Consider the following 17,123-nt stretch of genomic DNA (forward strand, 5'->3'; position numbering starts at 1 on the left):
GTGTCTTTCGTCTTGATATTTATGTGTTGTTAGACCCTGGGTCGAGTTTCTCTTTTGTAACCCCCATTAGTTGCAGTGAATTTTGAAATAAGTCTTAAAAAGATCCCTGAGCCTTTCTTGGTTTCTACCCAGTAAGTGAGTCAATTATTACTAAGCAGATCTAAAGAAATTTTTCTATCACTGTCCTTCATAAATTTATGTTAGAAGACCTAATAGAGTTAGATATGGTTAACTTTGATCTTATTCTTGGTATAGATTGGCTCCATTCCTATTATGTATCCATAGATTGTCGCACCTGAGTTGTGAAGTTTCAGTTCCCAGATGAGCTAGTCTTTGAGTGGAAATTTAATTCAGTGTCTCCCAAGAGTCATTTTATATCTTATCTTAAAGCCAAAAAATGATTTCCAAAGGATGTATCTATCACCTAGTTCGAGTTAAAGACACTAAGTGTGAGACTCCAATAGTTCAGTCAGTCAGTGTAGTCAATGAGTTTCCCAATGTCTTTCCCAAAGATTTTCCAGGGGTACTTCCCAATAGGTAAATAGAATTCGGTATTGATGTTCTCCTAGATACTCAAACTATTTCTATTCCTCCATATTGTATTGCTCTAGCCAAGCTTAAGGAGTTAAAAGAGTAGCTCAAATATCTTCTAGATAAAGGTTACATAAGGCCTAGTGTTTCTCCATGGGGCGCTCCTATCCTATTTGTGCAAAAGAAAGATGGTTCTTTACGTATCTGCATTGACTACCATTAGATGAATAAAGTTATAGTCAAAAACAAATATCCTCTTCCTAGAATTGATGATTTATTTGACCAGCTCCAAGGTGAAAGTTATTTCTCCAAGATAGACCTTAGATTCGACTATCATCAGCTTAAAGTAAGAAATTATGATATTCGGAAGACAACTTTCAGGACTCGTTATGGTCATTTTGAGTTTCTACTCATGTCCTTCGGGCTAAAAAATTCCCATAAAGCTTTCATGGACTTGATGAGTATAGTGTTCAAATAGTATCTGGACATGTTTGTCATAGTCTTTATTGATGATATTCTCGTCTACTCTCATAGTGAGGATGATCATGCAAGCTATCTTAGAATTATATTACAAACTCTTAGAGATCACCAGTTGTTCGCCAAATTTAGTAAATGTAAATTTTGGCTAAGGTCAGTATCTTTCCTTTGTCATATTATTTTTGGTGATGGTATTAGAGTTGATCCCCAAAAGATAGAAGCAGTAAGAAATTGGCCTATACCTATTTCTCCGTCAGACATTAAAAGTCTCTTGGGTTTAGCTAGCTATTACAGATATTTCATTGAGGGTTTTTCTTCTATTTCATATCTTATATCTAGATTGACCTAGAAGAAATTCAAGTTTCAGTGATACGATTCTTGTGAGAAGAGTTTTCAAGAGTTAAATATTCGACTCACTTTAGCCCTAATTTTAGCGTTACCTGATGATACAGATGGTTTTATTGTGTATTATGATGTCTCTAGAATTGGGTTGGGTTGTGTTCTGATGCAGAAGTTAAGGTTATAGCCTATACCTTTAGACAGCTTAAGCCTCACGAAAAGAATTACCCTACCTATGATCCTAAGTTAGTTGCTCTTGTGTTTGTTTGAAAATTTGGAGACATTATCTTTATGGGGTACATGTTGATGTTTTTACGAATCATAAAAGTTTGCAGTATGTGTTTAATTAGAGGGAGTTACATCTTTGGTAGAGAAGGTGGTTAGAGTTGTTGAAAGATTATGATATGAGTATGTTGTATCATCCAGGAAAGGCCAATGTAGTGAAAGACGCCCTTAGTAAATTATCCATGGGCAGTGTTACTCATGTGAAGAATGATAAGAAGGAGTTAGTTTGAGAAGTTCATCAATTGGCTAGGTTAGGTCTTAGATTGGTTTATTCAGCTGAAGGGAATGTTTGGGTTTAGAGTAGTTCTATTCTCTAGTTTAGGAAGTGAAAGAGAATCAAGATAAGGATTCTAGTTTGGTCAAACTGAAAGAGTTAGTTAAAGACCAAAAGGTAGAGGTTTTCTCCCTAGGGGGAGATGATGTGTTGAGGTATCAAAGTAGATTGTGTATGCCATTTGTTGATGATTTGAGGCAGCAGATTATGGTGGAAGCGCATGGCGCTCGTTATTCCATTCATCCAGGTTCAACCAAGATGTACCATGACTTACAGGAAATATACTGGTGGAATGATATGAAAAAAGATATAGCAGAGTTTGTAGCCAAGTGTGCAACTTGTCAACAGGTTAAGGTAGAGCACCAAAGACCTAGTGATACATTACAAAAGTTTGGTATCCCCACTTGGAAGTGGGAAGAGGTGAATATGGACTTTGTGACTGGATTACCCTATTTGCATCATCAACATGATTCAATTTGCGTCTCTTTAGATAGATTGACTAAGTCTGTGCATTTCTTGCCAGTTCACACGTCCTACACAACCAAAGATTATGCCATGTTGTATATTAGAAATTTGGTTAGATTGCATCATTTCAGACAGGGGTAGTCAATTTACCTCTCAGTTTTGGAGAGCCTTTCAGAAGGGTCTTCGTACCCAAGTTCATCTTAATTCAGCTTTTCATCCACAGACATATGGTCAGGCAGAAAGGACCATTCAGACTCTAGAAGACATGCTGAGGGAATGTGTTCTTGATTTCAAAGTAGTTGGAATGACTATTTTCCATTGATTGAGTTCGCTTATAATAATAGTTATCATGCTAGTATTCAGATGGCTCCATTCGAGGCTCTTTATGGGCAGAGATATAGATCATCGGCTGGTTGATTCAAAGTAGGTGGGGCCGCTTTAATTGGGACAAACATGGTGTTTGAGGACATGGAGAAAGTTCATTTTATTCAAGATAGATGTAAAGTAGCTTAGAGTCGTCGAGAAGAAGAAATCTTGAGTTTGAAGTTGACGACCTTTTGTATGTAAAAGTTTTACCCATGAAAAGGGTAAAGAGATTTTGCAAAAAGGGGAAGCTTAGTCCCCGGTATGTAGGTCCCTTCAGGATTTTGAGTCATGTTGGGAAGGTGGCGTATGAGCTTGAGCTATCCGCAGATTTGTCCTTAGTTCATCCAGTATTCCATGTGTCCTTGTTGAAGAAGTGCATCAATGATTCAACCATTATAGTTCCTCTAAAAACAACAAATATTCAGAATAGCCTTTCTTACGAAGAGCTTCCAGTAGAGATTCTTGATCATTAGATTCGTAGACTAAGGAACAAATAAGTTCCATTGGTTAAAGTTCTGCGGCAAAATCAATACATTGAGGGTGATACTTGGGAAGCAGAAGCAGACATGCATACCAAGTATCCTCATCTATTCTCCATGAAACTAGATTAAGCTAAAGGTAATATTCTTCCTTCATTCAGTTCTTTTCCAGTCTCAAATTCAGCCATATAGCTATTTTCATGTAAACTCATGCACTCATAGATCAGTTTAGTAGCTCAGTATGTTTTTTGATTCATTGATATAGTTATTTCAGTTGTGCATGATAGATTATAGCCTTAGATTCCTCATTATTTTTAGCTTAACTATCCACATTCGAGGACGAATGTTCCCAAAGGGGAGATATTGTAATACCCCATACTTTTCCTTACTTAATTTAGTCCTAGAATGTCAAAGGTTAGCTTAAAAAATGAATAACTTTTATTTAATGTAGAATTTTCTAGATTCAAACCCTCATTGTGTAGAAAATTGAGTTAGCTTTCCATTTATATCAATTTCGCCTAAATTCGATACTCGGTTGAGAAGTAATGGCATTTTTAGTAAATAGTACGCCATCTGGGAAAACACCGTGTCATGGTGAGGGTTAAATTCCTATTCATCAAAATCCTGTGGACCATCGCAATAAGCTCATATCGCAGTGAGGTCCAATTTCCTAATTATCAATTTCCAGTGGCTTATCGTGATGGTGGCACATCGCGGTGATAGCCAAAATGGCATTTCAATAGAGTACCGTGATAGCTCCTCATCACGTTGAACTTCTAGTTCCCACTCATCCTTTTTCCAGTGAGCCACGACGATAGTGGCACATCGCGGTGGCATGTAAAATTAGGAAAATTTTATTGTTTCTAGTTTTGATTAAATTTTAAAAAGGGGCACTTTGGTTAATTCCCAAGCCCCCAATTCATCCAAAACAAGGAATTAAGCCTATTCTAAGCACTTTATACCCAATTTTCATCCATTCTCTCTCAAAGAAAACCCTAGAGCTCAAAGATTAACCTTCAAGAAATCAAATTCCTCCATTGTTTCACCAAGAAAACTCAATATTGAGGATTCCCAAATCAAGATAATCAAGATTTCATCTTCAAGAGCACAAATAGAGATTCAATTTCAAGCCTTCTTAGAGATTTCATCAATTAAGGTATTTGGGGTTTATGAACAAGGATCCTCTTTCATCCTTGTGCCCAAAACCAAGTTTTTATATAAAACTTATATGATTTTGATTGATTATACATGAGATTTAAATTATGGTTCATACCCATTATTGCTAATTGGAAGATTATGAGATTTGAAGTGAATTAGAACTTGAATTGCATGTGTATTTCCATATTTACATGACTATTGTAGTAAATCTCAGATTTTGAGATAAATTATCATTGTTTTCATTACCACGCATGATTATTATGATATTTGACATGAGATTGATACATGAGTTACTATCCCTAGATTGGATATTATTATTTCAAGAAATATTATGCTTTAAGCATCAGATGATCAGTTTATTTTTAGATTTTTAGTAAGGATTTGATCTTTTGATCCTCAGGTAAGATTTGGAATCCACTTTATAGATTGATTATATATTTCAAAAATTAGAATAGTTCATTCACAGATTAAATCAGATAAATGCATAATTTGTTTCGTAATAACCCTTATGCTAGCTTTTAAAGTGAATTTCCAAAAGAATGAGCATGCAGATTAAAAAGGGAGTAGTATTTAGCATCGAGCAGGAAGTGTAGGATTAGCGTGCCCTATCTTCCACAGAACTACGTAGCCAACGTGGGTACAAATTCAGATTATTCCCATTTCTATATGGATGACAGATACTGATGTGATCACTTAGATTAAGTTATACTCATTGACAAACGTATGGATCCTCTCCCTAGTATGAGGTTTTCCCTATAAAAAAACAAGACATTTGACTCCATGTTAGCTTATATGGTTTATGTCGGTTAGAAGAACATCCCTTACAGAACAGTTTTTAAAAGAATTCCATAAAAAAAGAGACTACAGAATGAATAACATAAAATCTTTTAGAAAACTAAGTGTAAAGGCTCACAACTTTATTCATATTATGTTTTTAAAAAATGATATTAGCTACAGACTACATCTTTTAGATTTTAGATATAGAAGTGAGCCCTTTTTACACTTGACAACATGATTTATAGATAGAACATTAGCACAACTTTTAGAACTAAATGTTATGACTCACTAGATTTACAAAGTATGATTTGCTATTCATGATTTGATTACAGATTTCAGTTTTCAGATATTCCAGCTTATGTGAGTTATTTACATTTAGCATGTACTGTTTTACAAACTGTGATGAAAATTAATATTATGTTTTACTTATGCATTCACACCATATACTCAGTACATCCTCAAAGTACTAATCCACATCTATGTCTATGCGCTATATTGTCTTATAATATAGGTTCAAGTTCTCAGTTCCAGCAGCATGAGTAATTTTGAGTATCTCCATCCACATCTAGATAGTTGGTGAGTCCCCATAGTTCGGGGACTTAGTCATTTAGTTTACTTTCAGCTTATCAATTTAGATGGTTCAGTATTCTTTTTAGACAGTTCGAGTCAGATGGGGTTTGTCCTAGTGACTCTCTAGATATTAGTAGTAAAGGCTTGTCAAACTGCTAGTTTTGATATAAATTTTTAGTATTATTTCATTAGACCCCTGAGACTAGTATTTTTCAGATATTATACTCAGTTAGTTTTTAGCATTCGGTATGATTTTCATTTGTATATTTACATCAGTATGAGATTCAGACTTAGTAGAAGGCATACAGGGTTAGATTAAGGCTACTCGCAGTCTTGAGCATCGTGTGATGTGTCAGGACCCATTTTTGAGGTGTTATAGAGGCATCTTTGAATGTTGTTATGGGTATGTTTAAAATAATTTTTCTTTGATGTGTGATTTATTTGGTATGGGGTCTCTCTCTCTTATGAGTGACCCCACCTGTGATTTTGTATGTTGATTTTGTTTTGAGTTTTGGACTCCTTTTTTATTTTTACCTTGGTAAGAGACTCTGTGGTTGTAAGGACTCTATAAGGGGTGTATGGTAGCTTTTGGTTGTGAAGAAACTCTTGTTGATTGATAAAAGTGGATATAATTACTCTTGATGTCATTTTTGCAATGCTTCCTTAGATTTTTGAACCCGTGAGGTCATGTTTAAAATTCCCTAATAAGCCAGTCATTGTATAGGAAGGAGGTTCCTCAGTGGCTAAGGAAAGGTTCGTATTTTATCTTAGAGCCCAAAAGTTGTTCTCTAAAGGGTGGTTATATCATTTGGTCCGATTTGAAGACTCTAACTCGTGAGTTTTTCTCTAGAGTCCATTTTCTTGGTTAATGAACAACTTGAGGATCCTCGTTTATGACCTTCCTAGCGTACTGGTGGGGAGATTGAGTTATGGGTTGGTCTTATCTCGGACACCTGCCCAAATTACTATTTCTTCATTCTAGAATGGTTCCTATAAAATGTTTTAGTTTTTACATGCATAAGAGGGATGGTTTTCCCTGGGAAGGTATGAGTTGAAATTGGACTTGTCCTCTAGAATAAGTCCCATTCGTTTGATGTTCCATGTCCTTATGTTGAGAAGGTGTGTATATGGTCCTCTATTGGTTGCTTTCTTAGAGGACGTTGGTAGTTTGGACACTTTGTCCTGTGAGGAGATCCAGATAAGGAACTTGGGTTTGTAAGTTTGATGGTTGCGAACAAAAGAGGTGGCTTCGATGAACATTTTATAGAGAAACCAAAAGTCTGAGGAAGCTACATGGGAGGAGGAAAAAGACATAAAGCCTAAGGTATCCGCATTTGTCTTCTGATCTGGAAGCTTGTCCTTGAGAAGTATTTTTGTGTCGTTAAATTGATTCACGTCTTTGTTAGAAAATGGGTCCAATACCATAAGCTTTGAATATATCAAGTGTCTAATGGGTTTGAGTCACATAATAAATGAAATGAATGGTTGATTGATAATGATCATGATGTGTGTCTTATCCTTATTGTGTGCCTTGTGTTCTAACTTGATGAAAGGATAAATTGATGTGTGGTAATTTGTTAACTTGTGATTGTGCTAGCCTTACTCATCAGTCGAGGACAATTGATCCTAAGTGGGAGAGAATGAAACACCCAAGACCATAGCCTTACAATTTTTTTTTAGTTTTGGACACTTTGTCCATGGTATGACTCAGGTTACTAGACGTACCCACTTTAGTTGCCCCATCTCATACACTAGGTAGTATGGTAGGGGTTACATACTATCCTAGATATGACTTAGTCTCCCCATGGTCATACCTTTGGGAACGAGTCTAACCATGGAAAGTTGTACAGTCTTACGTGTTGGTATTATGAGGCTGTCTTAGGTATGGGGTAGGGTACCATTCATACACTTGGGTATGATTCAAGAGTGGGTATTCGTACCTTAAACAGAGTGGTGGTCCTTGGTGAGGCCTAAAGTACGAGTACCCTCATACCCTAGGGTAAGATTTAGTGTAGGAGTCGTACCTTCCTGTGGGGTGATTTCCAACTTTTAAGGTTATTGACATTTCCCACCCCAAAAACCTTAAGTCCCCTCACTATATAAGTCATCTTTGCCTCTCATAACACTCACTTGGTGGATCAAACATACCAAATACACTTTTTAAACTTTTTCCACAAGATTGGAGGCTAGGGTTTGAAGAGGGTTCATATAGAGGCAAGAAAAATGTCAAGTTCTTCAGTGAATCATGTTGTATAAGGCATATATCTCTTCCTTTATTGTTAGTTCAAAATATCATGTGTTTTAAACAATGATTGACTTGTAAATGGTGGCTTTAAAATGAAATGTTGAGGGTTTTAAAGCATAATGTTGGGTAATGTTTACTTGCTTTAACTTGTGTTTATCCATGTTTTTAGTGATGGTTTGAACATATGGGTGCTTTTTTATTGTGGTCTAACAAATGGGTCATGAGTAACCCTAAATTGGGTGATTTTTACATTGGTTTTGGTCTAGGTAAAAGTATGCCTTCAAGGTGTTTTTAAAAATGTCTAAGAGAATTAACTAGTCACATGTTAATGGTGTATTGAACATAGTATTGGTCTATTGAATATGAATGAGATAAGATATTGTTAAAATGAATATGAATTCTTGGTAATTTGTTGGTAAAGGCCTTGTTAGCCATGTAATGATTTAATAGATGTCTTGGATAGTTGGCTGGCTAAATGGGTCATAGTCCTTGAACATAAAATGGAATTGTGTTTTGAACTAAAGAGTGGTATAAGAATGCTAATAAAGAATGAATGGTTTGCAAGGTTCATGGTGACCACAAATTGAATTGAATGATGAATTGAATCAAGGCATTTAGACTATTTATATTATTAGTGGTTAAATAGTTTTTGTAAAGGTCAAATAATCACCTATGGTTTTGATATGTAACCTTGGTGGCTTGAATTACCCTAAGAAGGATTCAAGTCCTTATGTGTAGAATTGTATGGATGTTAATGTATGTGTAAGAAGGGTTCGAGTCCTTATGTTGACTAGTAATGATGAGAAGATGGCTTGTGGTTCAAGTCCCTTGCCTAATGTAATGGTTTATGGTCCGGGTCCACTTACCATATAAGATGTGATGGTTTGTGGTTCGGGTCCACTTACCATATAAGATGAGTCAGTTTGTGGTTTGGGTTTACTTACCATATAAGATGAGGTGGTTTGTGGTTTGGGTCAACTTACCATATAATATGAGTCGGTTTTGTGGTTTGGGTCCACTAACCATATGAGATGTAAAGGTTGGTGGTTCAGGTCCACTTTCAATATAAGATGTGATGGTTTGTGGTTTGGGTCCACTTACAATATAAGATGAGTTGGTTTGTGGTTTAGGTTCACTTACCACATAAGATGAGTCGGTTCGGGTCTACTTACTATATAATATGAGTTGGTTTATGGTTCGGGTCTACTTACCATATGAGATGTGAAGGTTTTTGGTTCAGGTGCACTTACCATATAATATGTGTAGGTTTATAGTTTGGGTCCACTTACCATATAACGTGCAAAGGTTTATGGTTTGAGTCTACTTAATATATAAGATGCATCAGTTTCATTTACTTTATATATAAACTATGACAGCTTGAGGTTCGGGTCCTCTTATCTAATGTAACGGAGAAGCTTAAATGTTCTGTATTGTAAGGGTGGAAGGTTGGATGTCCTTCACTCTATGTCTCATGAATGAATATGTTAAGAACGAATGATATGACGTGTTCCATGATTTGGAATTATATATAATTATATGTATATATACCTTCATTTATGCCTATACTAATGTAAATATGATTATATATGATGGTTTGACTTGGATTTGTACAAATGGACTATTTTATCCTTATCCTTGAGTTACTTGCTAGCTCTCCAATCGCTAACCATCTCTGAAAGCTATGTCCCTACATGACATAGGGGCCGAAGCTTCTCTTTTTCTTTCTGCGCAGTGACCAAGTCTTCAGGAGGATCTCGTGTTGACATTGAAGTTGTGATCTTCCATTCTTTAGAAGGCATACATTTTATAGTCTTTTATCTTATTCTTATGTTTTAGACTTGATGTTGGCTATTGTCAGGGAAATGTCCTGAAATGTATTAGACATTGGATTCGTAGAGGATTTGTGGATGGCTGTGGACTTGAGTATATTGGGGATTTATATATATATATATATATATATATAAGTTGATGTAAATCCAATGTTTAAGCATTATCTAAGTTTGGTTATTAGCCTTGTTTCTACTTTCTTGACTTAGGGTTGGAGTTCATCTAACCCCTTAGGGATTGATATAACTATTAGGGTTGCGTTAATGGGGCGACCTCAGGTCCAAGTTGGGCTTGAGGTTCCAATATGACAAAGCCTTATTTTAGGTCATGTTATTTAAATACATGATATTTATGTTAGTTGGTATTTGGGACTTGGTACTAGTTCTGAAAAAACCCAATAGTTTATTTATATTATGTTCTGGTCCAAGTCTGGAGATTAATGATGATATTAATGGCATGGGTTTTGATTCATGTCCGGTAAATGATGCTAATGTTGATGATAGTATTGATTTAAGTTTGAGTTTGGCATTGGGTTATTTATGGCATGATATGATGTGGATGGATTCATGGTTATAGCTTGGCATTCAATAAATTTATGAATCTTCAGTTATTTATTTTCCTTTGATTATATCATTCGGGCTTATGGGGGACCGTGTTGGGGTACTTACTTTCTTGCACTTTCTGTCTTATTGGTGCTAGTCTTGTGTATTAATCATGCTTTCTTTCATATTATCTATTTTGGTTATTTATTTACAATTTTGGAGCTTATTTCAAGGTTTGCCCTTTTACCTTTAATTAGCTATTTATCTTGCATCCTACCATATTTATATGATGATTCAGCTCAGTTGGCCGATGATGCCTACTGAGTACACATGGTTTTGGTACTCATACTAAATCTCTTTACCTTTTTGTTGTAGATTCATGTACTAGCGGCCATCGCTGATGTGACAATTGTGCTGAGTTAATTTCGGAGATAGGGTGAGCTCTCAGATTCGGATTTGCCCTTTTTTCCTTATGTTATCTATGTCTAGTCTTTCGCTATTTGAGACGAATTTGAATTTAACTATTTTTGTACTTAGGTTCCTTCGGTAGTAGCTCTTATACCGATGCTACAAGGTCATGGGATGGTTGTTTATGTATTATCTATCGTTTAGACTATTATTACTGCCTTATTATTATAAGTCTTTAATTATTTATTTTTGGCTTTTAGGTCATTTTCCACCGAATTAGCCTATTGCTTATAACTCCAGGCTACGGTTTGGCTTATCTATTGGTGGGATAAAGTAGGGACCATTATGACTCATAAACCGGGTCATGACACCGCTTAAGCAACTAGGCTTGCCAGTTGGGGTCACTAAAGCAGAGCCCAATAGGTTAAAATAGCACTTTGTCTGCTTTAGCAAAGGGTGTAGGCCAAGATCGTACCGGTTAAGCAGTTATTACCTGCTTAGCAGCCAAGTGGCCACTTAAGAGGCACCTGGGAGTCCAAATGCCTCATTAGCCAAGTTTTTCTCCCATTTTCTCACAAAAAATCCTAGAGAGTGTGGAAAATTAGGAGAATAATTATTGAGGGATTGTGGGTGATTGTGAGCTCGAATTACTCATTTCTTCATAGAAATCTTTGTAAGTTTCCATTAGGTTCATGGTTAATTATTTAATTAATTCCAAAAATCCCTAGATTCTTGTTGAGTAGATTGAGCTACCATTTGAGCTCGGAATTTATCCTTTCTCGATGGTAAATGTTCCTTGAGCATAGAGGGATGCATTGACAATTTTGAAAGTGTGATTCTGTAAGTAGTACCCACATGGGATTTTTACTTGATTTTGGACCTAAAGTATAAAAATGTAATATGGATACCATTGTTATTGTATTTATTAGTATATTACCATTTTGGTAGTACGTCATTATGCGGAAGCTCCTCGGACGGGGAGATCAATGATTTAGCAGATTTTATCGAGCTTTGTTCAGTGTCCAGGTAGGCTAGGTTTACCTTTCTCTTACATTGATCTTAATTACAGTATGAATGTGATATTATGCTAGTTTTGGGATGGGAATTAGATCTTGATGGTATGTTCAGTAGGATTTGGAACTTTTAGCTAATTAAGCAGTCATAAGTCGGCATAGTTAACTTATTACTTGTTCTTTAGGTAAAATTGCTATCTTCAGACTAAATTGTTGCTTGTTAAAGATCAAGTAATGAAATTAGATACCTTAGCCTAGTTAAAGATAAAATTTACATTGGAACATATTTTGGGGTTAGATGTGGCCTCCAACCCACCTTAGATAAAAATTTCTATTAGTCTTTTATAGACTCAATAAACATTTTGCATGACATTAATTATGTTTTTTTATTTGAGAAGGTTTAAATATATGGTGGTTTATTCTATATTGATACTTGGGAGATGATATTAGTTTTGATTTGAGTTCGGAGATTTATGATATTTAGATCAGTTTGATTCTGGCATTATCCATGATATAAGTTTGGATTCAAGTTTGACAAATGATGATATAAGATCTAATTCAAGTCGAGCATTGATGGGTTAATTGTGACAGTTACGAAAATGGATTTAGTCCAGTGGTTACGACATGGAAAGATCCTTGGCTATAATTTTGAGATATGACTATTTGTATAATTTTGATTATTAGTTATCTTGATTGCACCCTCCGGGCTTATGAGGGCTTGTTTTAGGTTATTCTCTTTTCCTCACTTCCTGGCTTATGGGGGCTAGTTATGTAGATATAGTTGTGTTTTTTCATTATTATTATTATTTTGGTTATTTAATTACAATATTTGGAGCGTTATCCCAAGTTTTCCCTCTTAACTTGTTTTAGCTTATTTATCTTGTATTTTATTATATTTTTATTATGATTTAGCTCAGTTAGACAATGAGGCCTACTAAGTACCCATGGCTTTGATACTCATACTACACTTTTATACCTTTTTGGTGCAGATCCGAGTACTAGTTGACACTATTGTCGCTGAGATTCATGTTGGTTATAGTTTGGAGACAGGATGAGCTCTCAAAGCTGGAGTTAACCTTTTCTCTTTCTTCTATTTTTTCTAGTCTTTCCATTTTTGAGACTATAGTGTATTGACTATTTACTTATGTTTGTTTGGATTATAGGCTCTTATACCGACATTACTAGGTCATGGGATGTTATTCTTCTTTTTATTCCTCTTCCCTTATGTTATTATCTTATGACTTATCTCTTAAGGTTTATTTATTGTATATTTCCAGCATTTATGCCATTTTCCACCAATTAACCCATTACTTATAGTTATAGGCTATGTTTTTGGCTTACCTATTGGTGGGGTAAAGCAGGTCCAATCATGACTTAAAAATCGAGTCGTGACATGTGTATATATGTATATTTAGGATTCTGTCTAGTACTTTGATTTTTGGACTGTAGTGGCTCTAGTACCAACCTTACAAGTCTTGGGAGGGTTTCATTTTGTGTATTTTGTCATCTTTGTTTTCCTATACGGTTTGTTATATATGTATATTTCTTTGCTTTCGCCTATGTTTTGTTCGTTGTACCATTACTTGTTATTTCGGTCTATGGCTTGGATTAATTACTAGTGGGTTTGAGTAGATGCTATCATGACTTGAGAAATTTGGTCATTACTTACGAGATGTTCTCACTGTAGGGGCCAGTGTTAGAGGTCTGCCTACCCTTATAGCGACCTAAGAGATCGTGCTAGGTTAACGAGTTCTATGTCATACTCCTAATCTTCACAACCCAACTAATTAGTCATGAGTGCACCTACTCTAATCAACCTAGAGAGGAGAACCATTACTACCTAATTAAGAAATATGTGGAAGTCATAAAAGAATGAAATTAATCTCTTAACAATACCGTAAAACTTATTACAAACTTCTCTTTTAATACATAAATGAAAATACCTTTTCTAAGGATCTAGTCTAGACATGTACAAAAACTGCTAAAAAACAGGGAAAATATCTCAGACCCAACTTCCACCATTAGAATGAAAAGACAAAAGCTGTTGAAATATCTCTATTACCATCAAGCTTTGAAAGGTGGGCCAATACTGCAACAGGCTATACCCCAATAAGATATAGTAAATGTAGCATTAATATAAACAATACTTACTGTAGGCATCATTGGTCGACCCAAATTAAATAACATAAATATCTAAAAGAAAAATGCACTTAAACAATCTTATTAGTCAATTCATAAGTCAACGACTATACGACATTCAACCCTAACTATATGCTAAATCTTTTTTTGATGATGATCAACTTAAAATAATGTACCAGGTCCCTGGGTCTTTATGGAAACATACAACTGTCACATAACATGCATAGTTTTGTCTTCTAGTTTAACAAACTACGCAGGTGAGATGTGTATCGGTCAGGACACCTTGCCCAATCAGATTTCAACCCTAATCATTATTCTGCTATAAATAGAAAATAATTCTCCTCAATTTATTAGTTTCTGAAATCATATTGTTCAAGTGGAAAATCGGTGAAAACTCAACTTTGTAATAATTCTCAAGTTAATATTTTATGTGTATGCTAAAATAGTGAGTATTCTTGAGTCATGTTTGAGTCTATAATTGAATTACTCATGTTATAAGAGTAATGCTCTTTTCTTGAGTTCTTAAGAGTGCTTAGGTAGAGTTACCTGAGTGTGATATTGGTTAGAGTTAATCAATATTGAGGAGAGTCTTGGCAGAGTTGTTAAGGTGGATTTATTATAAAGTTATTACAAACTAGTGGAGCTTAGAGTTAAGTTCCCATTTAAGTCTGTAATCAAGAGTTTGATAATAGTGGATTGTTGAGAGATTGTGAGGGAAAGCCATGGTTTTTCCTCCCTTGAGCAAGGGGTTTCTACGTTAAATCTTTGTGTTCTTTAATTTCCAACAAAGTTTTTGTGTTCCTACTGCTTTACTATTTGATTGTTTATGTCTGATTCTAATAGGCATGGTCCCTCATAGTGTTGTGTAACTCCTTATGTTTCTATAATTGGTATCAGATCCAGAACATTCTAAAAGGGTCACACCTTGAGTGATTTGGTTATCATGGTTGATCCATCTAATTTGGAAGAAGGGTAATTTACCATTAGACCACCTCGCTTTAATGGGAAGTTCTATGGGTGGTGGAAAATAAGGATGTATGACTTTATTATGTTTGAGGACAGTGATCTAATGGATGTAATACTTGATGTTCCTTATGTGCCAGTTAGAGAGGTCAAAGTAGGAGACATAACTAGAGTGGTTGTTAAAAGAAGGAGAGAGTATGATGATGAAGATAGAAATAAAGTTAAGAAGAACTACAAGGCCAAGAATCTGCTAGTTTGTGGCATAGGACCTGATGAATACTCCAAGATTTTTGCCTATGAAAATGCTAAGGAAATGTTGGATTTCTTGAAAACTGATCATGAAGGAACCACTGATGTGAAGGATTCAAAAGCTGATATACTGACTACTTAATATGAAACCTTCACTATACGACAATATAGCACATAGACATAGGTGTGGATTAGTACTTTGAAGATGTACTGAGTATATGGGGGTGAAATGCATAAGTAAAACATTATCTCATAATCATAACTTGTAAAACAATGTATGCTAAATGTAAATTACTCACATAAGCTGGAATATCTGAAATCTAAAATCATGAATAGCAAAACATATTTTCTAAATCTAGTGAGTCATAAAATCTAGTTTGGAAAGTTGTAATATTGTTTTGTCTGTAAATCATACTGTCTAAGTGTAGAAAGGACTTACTTCTGTAATTGAATTTTAAAAGCTAAAATCTGTAGCTAATATTTTTCTATAAAGCATAGTCTGAGTTAAGTTGTGAGCCTTTACACTTAATTTTCTTAAAAGATTTTTTGTTAATCTTTTAATTTAACTACCAGGAAGGTTCTTCTAATGGACATAAACCATATGAGCTAACATGGAGTCCAATGTCTCGTTCCCCTAAGGGGAAAACCTCACGATGGGGAGAGGTGTCATACTCTTGCCAAGAAGTATAACCTGAGCTAAGTGATCATATTTTTTACTGCAATCCACATAGAAGTGGGAATAATCGGATAATCTATACCTTTGTTGGCTACGTAGTTTTGTGAAAGATAGGGCACACTAATCCCATACTTCTTGGTCAGTGCTAAATACTACTCCCTTTAAGCTGTGCTCATTGTGTTGGAAATCCACTTTAAAACTAGCATAAGGGTTTATTCTAAACCAATTATTCTTTTATCTGATTAAATCTATAAATAAAGCCATTCTAAATTCTGTAATATATAGTAAATCTGTAAAGTGGATTCCAAATCTTATCTGAGTATCAAAAGATTAAAGCTTTACTGAAAATCCGTAATCAATTTGATCATAAGATGCTTAAAGCGTCATTTTTCTTGAAATATCAACCTATAAACTTGCGATTAATAACTCATGCATCAAGTTCATGTGAAAACATCATAATAATCATGCTTAGTAATGAAAACAATGATAATTCATCTCAAAATCTGAAAATTTCTGCATTAGGCATGAAAATATGAATATAGACATGCAATTCATCTTCTAAAATAGTTAAAAATTCATGACCTTGCAATTAGAAATAATGGGTATGAACCCTAATTCAAAACTCATGTATAATCATTCAAAATCATATTAATTTGTAATTAAAACTTAGTTTTGGGCACAAGGTGGAAAGAGGATCCTTGTTCTTAAACCCCACATACCTTGGTAGATGATTAGATAAGAATCTTGGATTTTGGATTCCTATTTGAGTTCTTGAAGATGAGTTCTTGATTATCTTGTCTTTGGAATCCTCAATAAACAATGGTGGTATTTGATTTCTTGGAGAAGAAGCTTTGAACTCTAGGGTTTTTGTTTGAGAGAGGATTGATGAATAATGAGCATAATAGGCTTAGAATGAGTTTAATCTTGTGTTTTTCACAAATTAGGGTCTTAGGAATTGACGAAACTACCCCTTTTAAACTTCTAAACAAAACTGGAAAAGGGAACAAAAATCTCGATTTGTCTGGCCACCATGACGTGCCACTATCGTGGTGGCTCATTGGAAAATGATGAGTGGGAACTGGAAGATCTCCACGATAAGGAGCTATCGCATAGAACCTTTGGAATGCCATTTAAACCATCAATGCGATGCGGAGCTATCGTGTTTGCCTATTGGAAATTTTTAAATAGATAATTGCACTCCTCCACGGTGCAGGCAAATTGTAGAGGTCCACTGGATTTGACAAATGTGAAATTACCCTTCACCGCGATGCGGTGACTGCCCAGTTGGTACACCGCTTTACTAAAAATGCCCTAACTTCTCAACCGAGTATTGGATTTGG

This window comes from Capsicum annuum, chromosome 8, assembly GCF_002878395.1.
Source record: "Capsicum annuum cultivar UCD-10X-F1 chromosome 8, UCD10Xv1.1, whole genome shotgun sequence".
In the NCBI taxonomy this organism is placed as follows: Eukaryota; Viridiplantae; Streptophyta; class Magnoliopsida; order Solanales; family Solanaceae; genus Capsicum; species Capsicum annuum.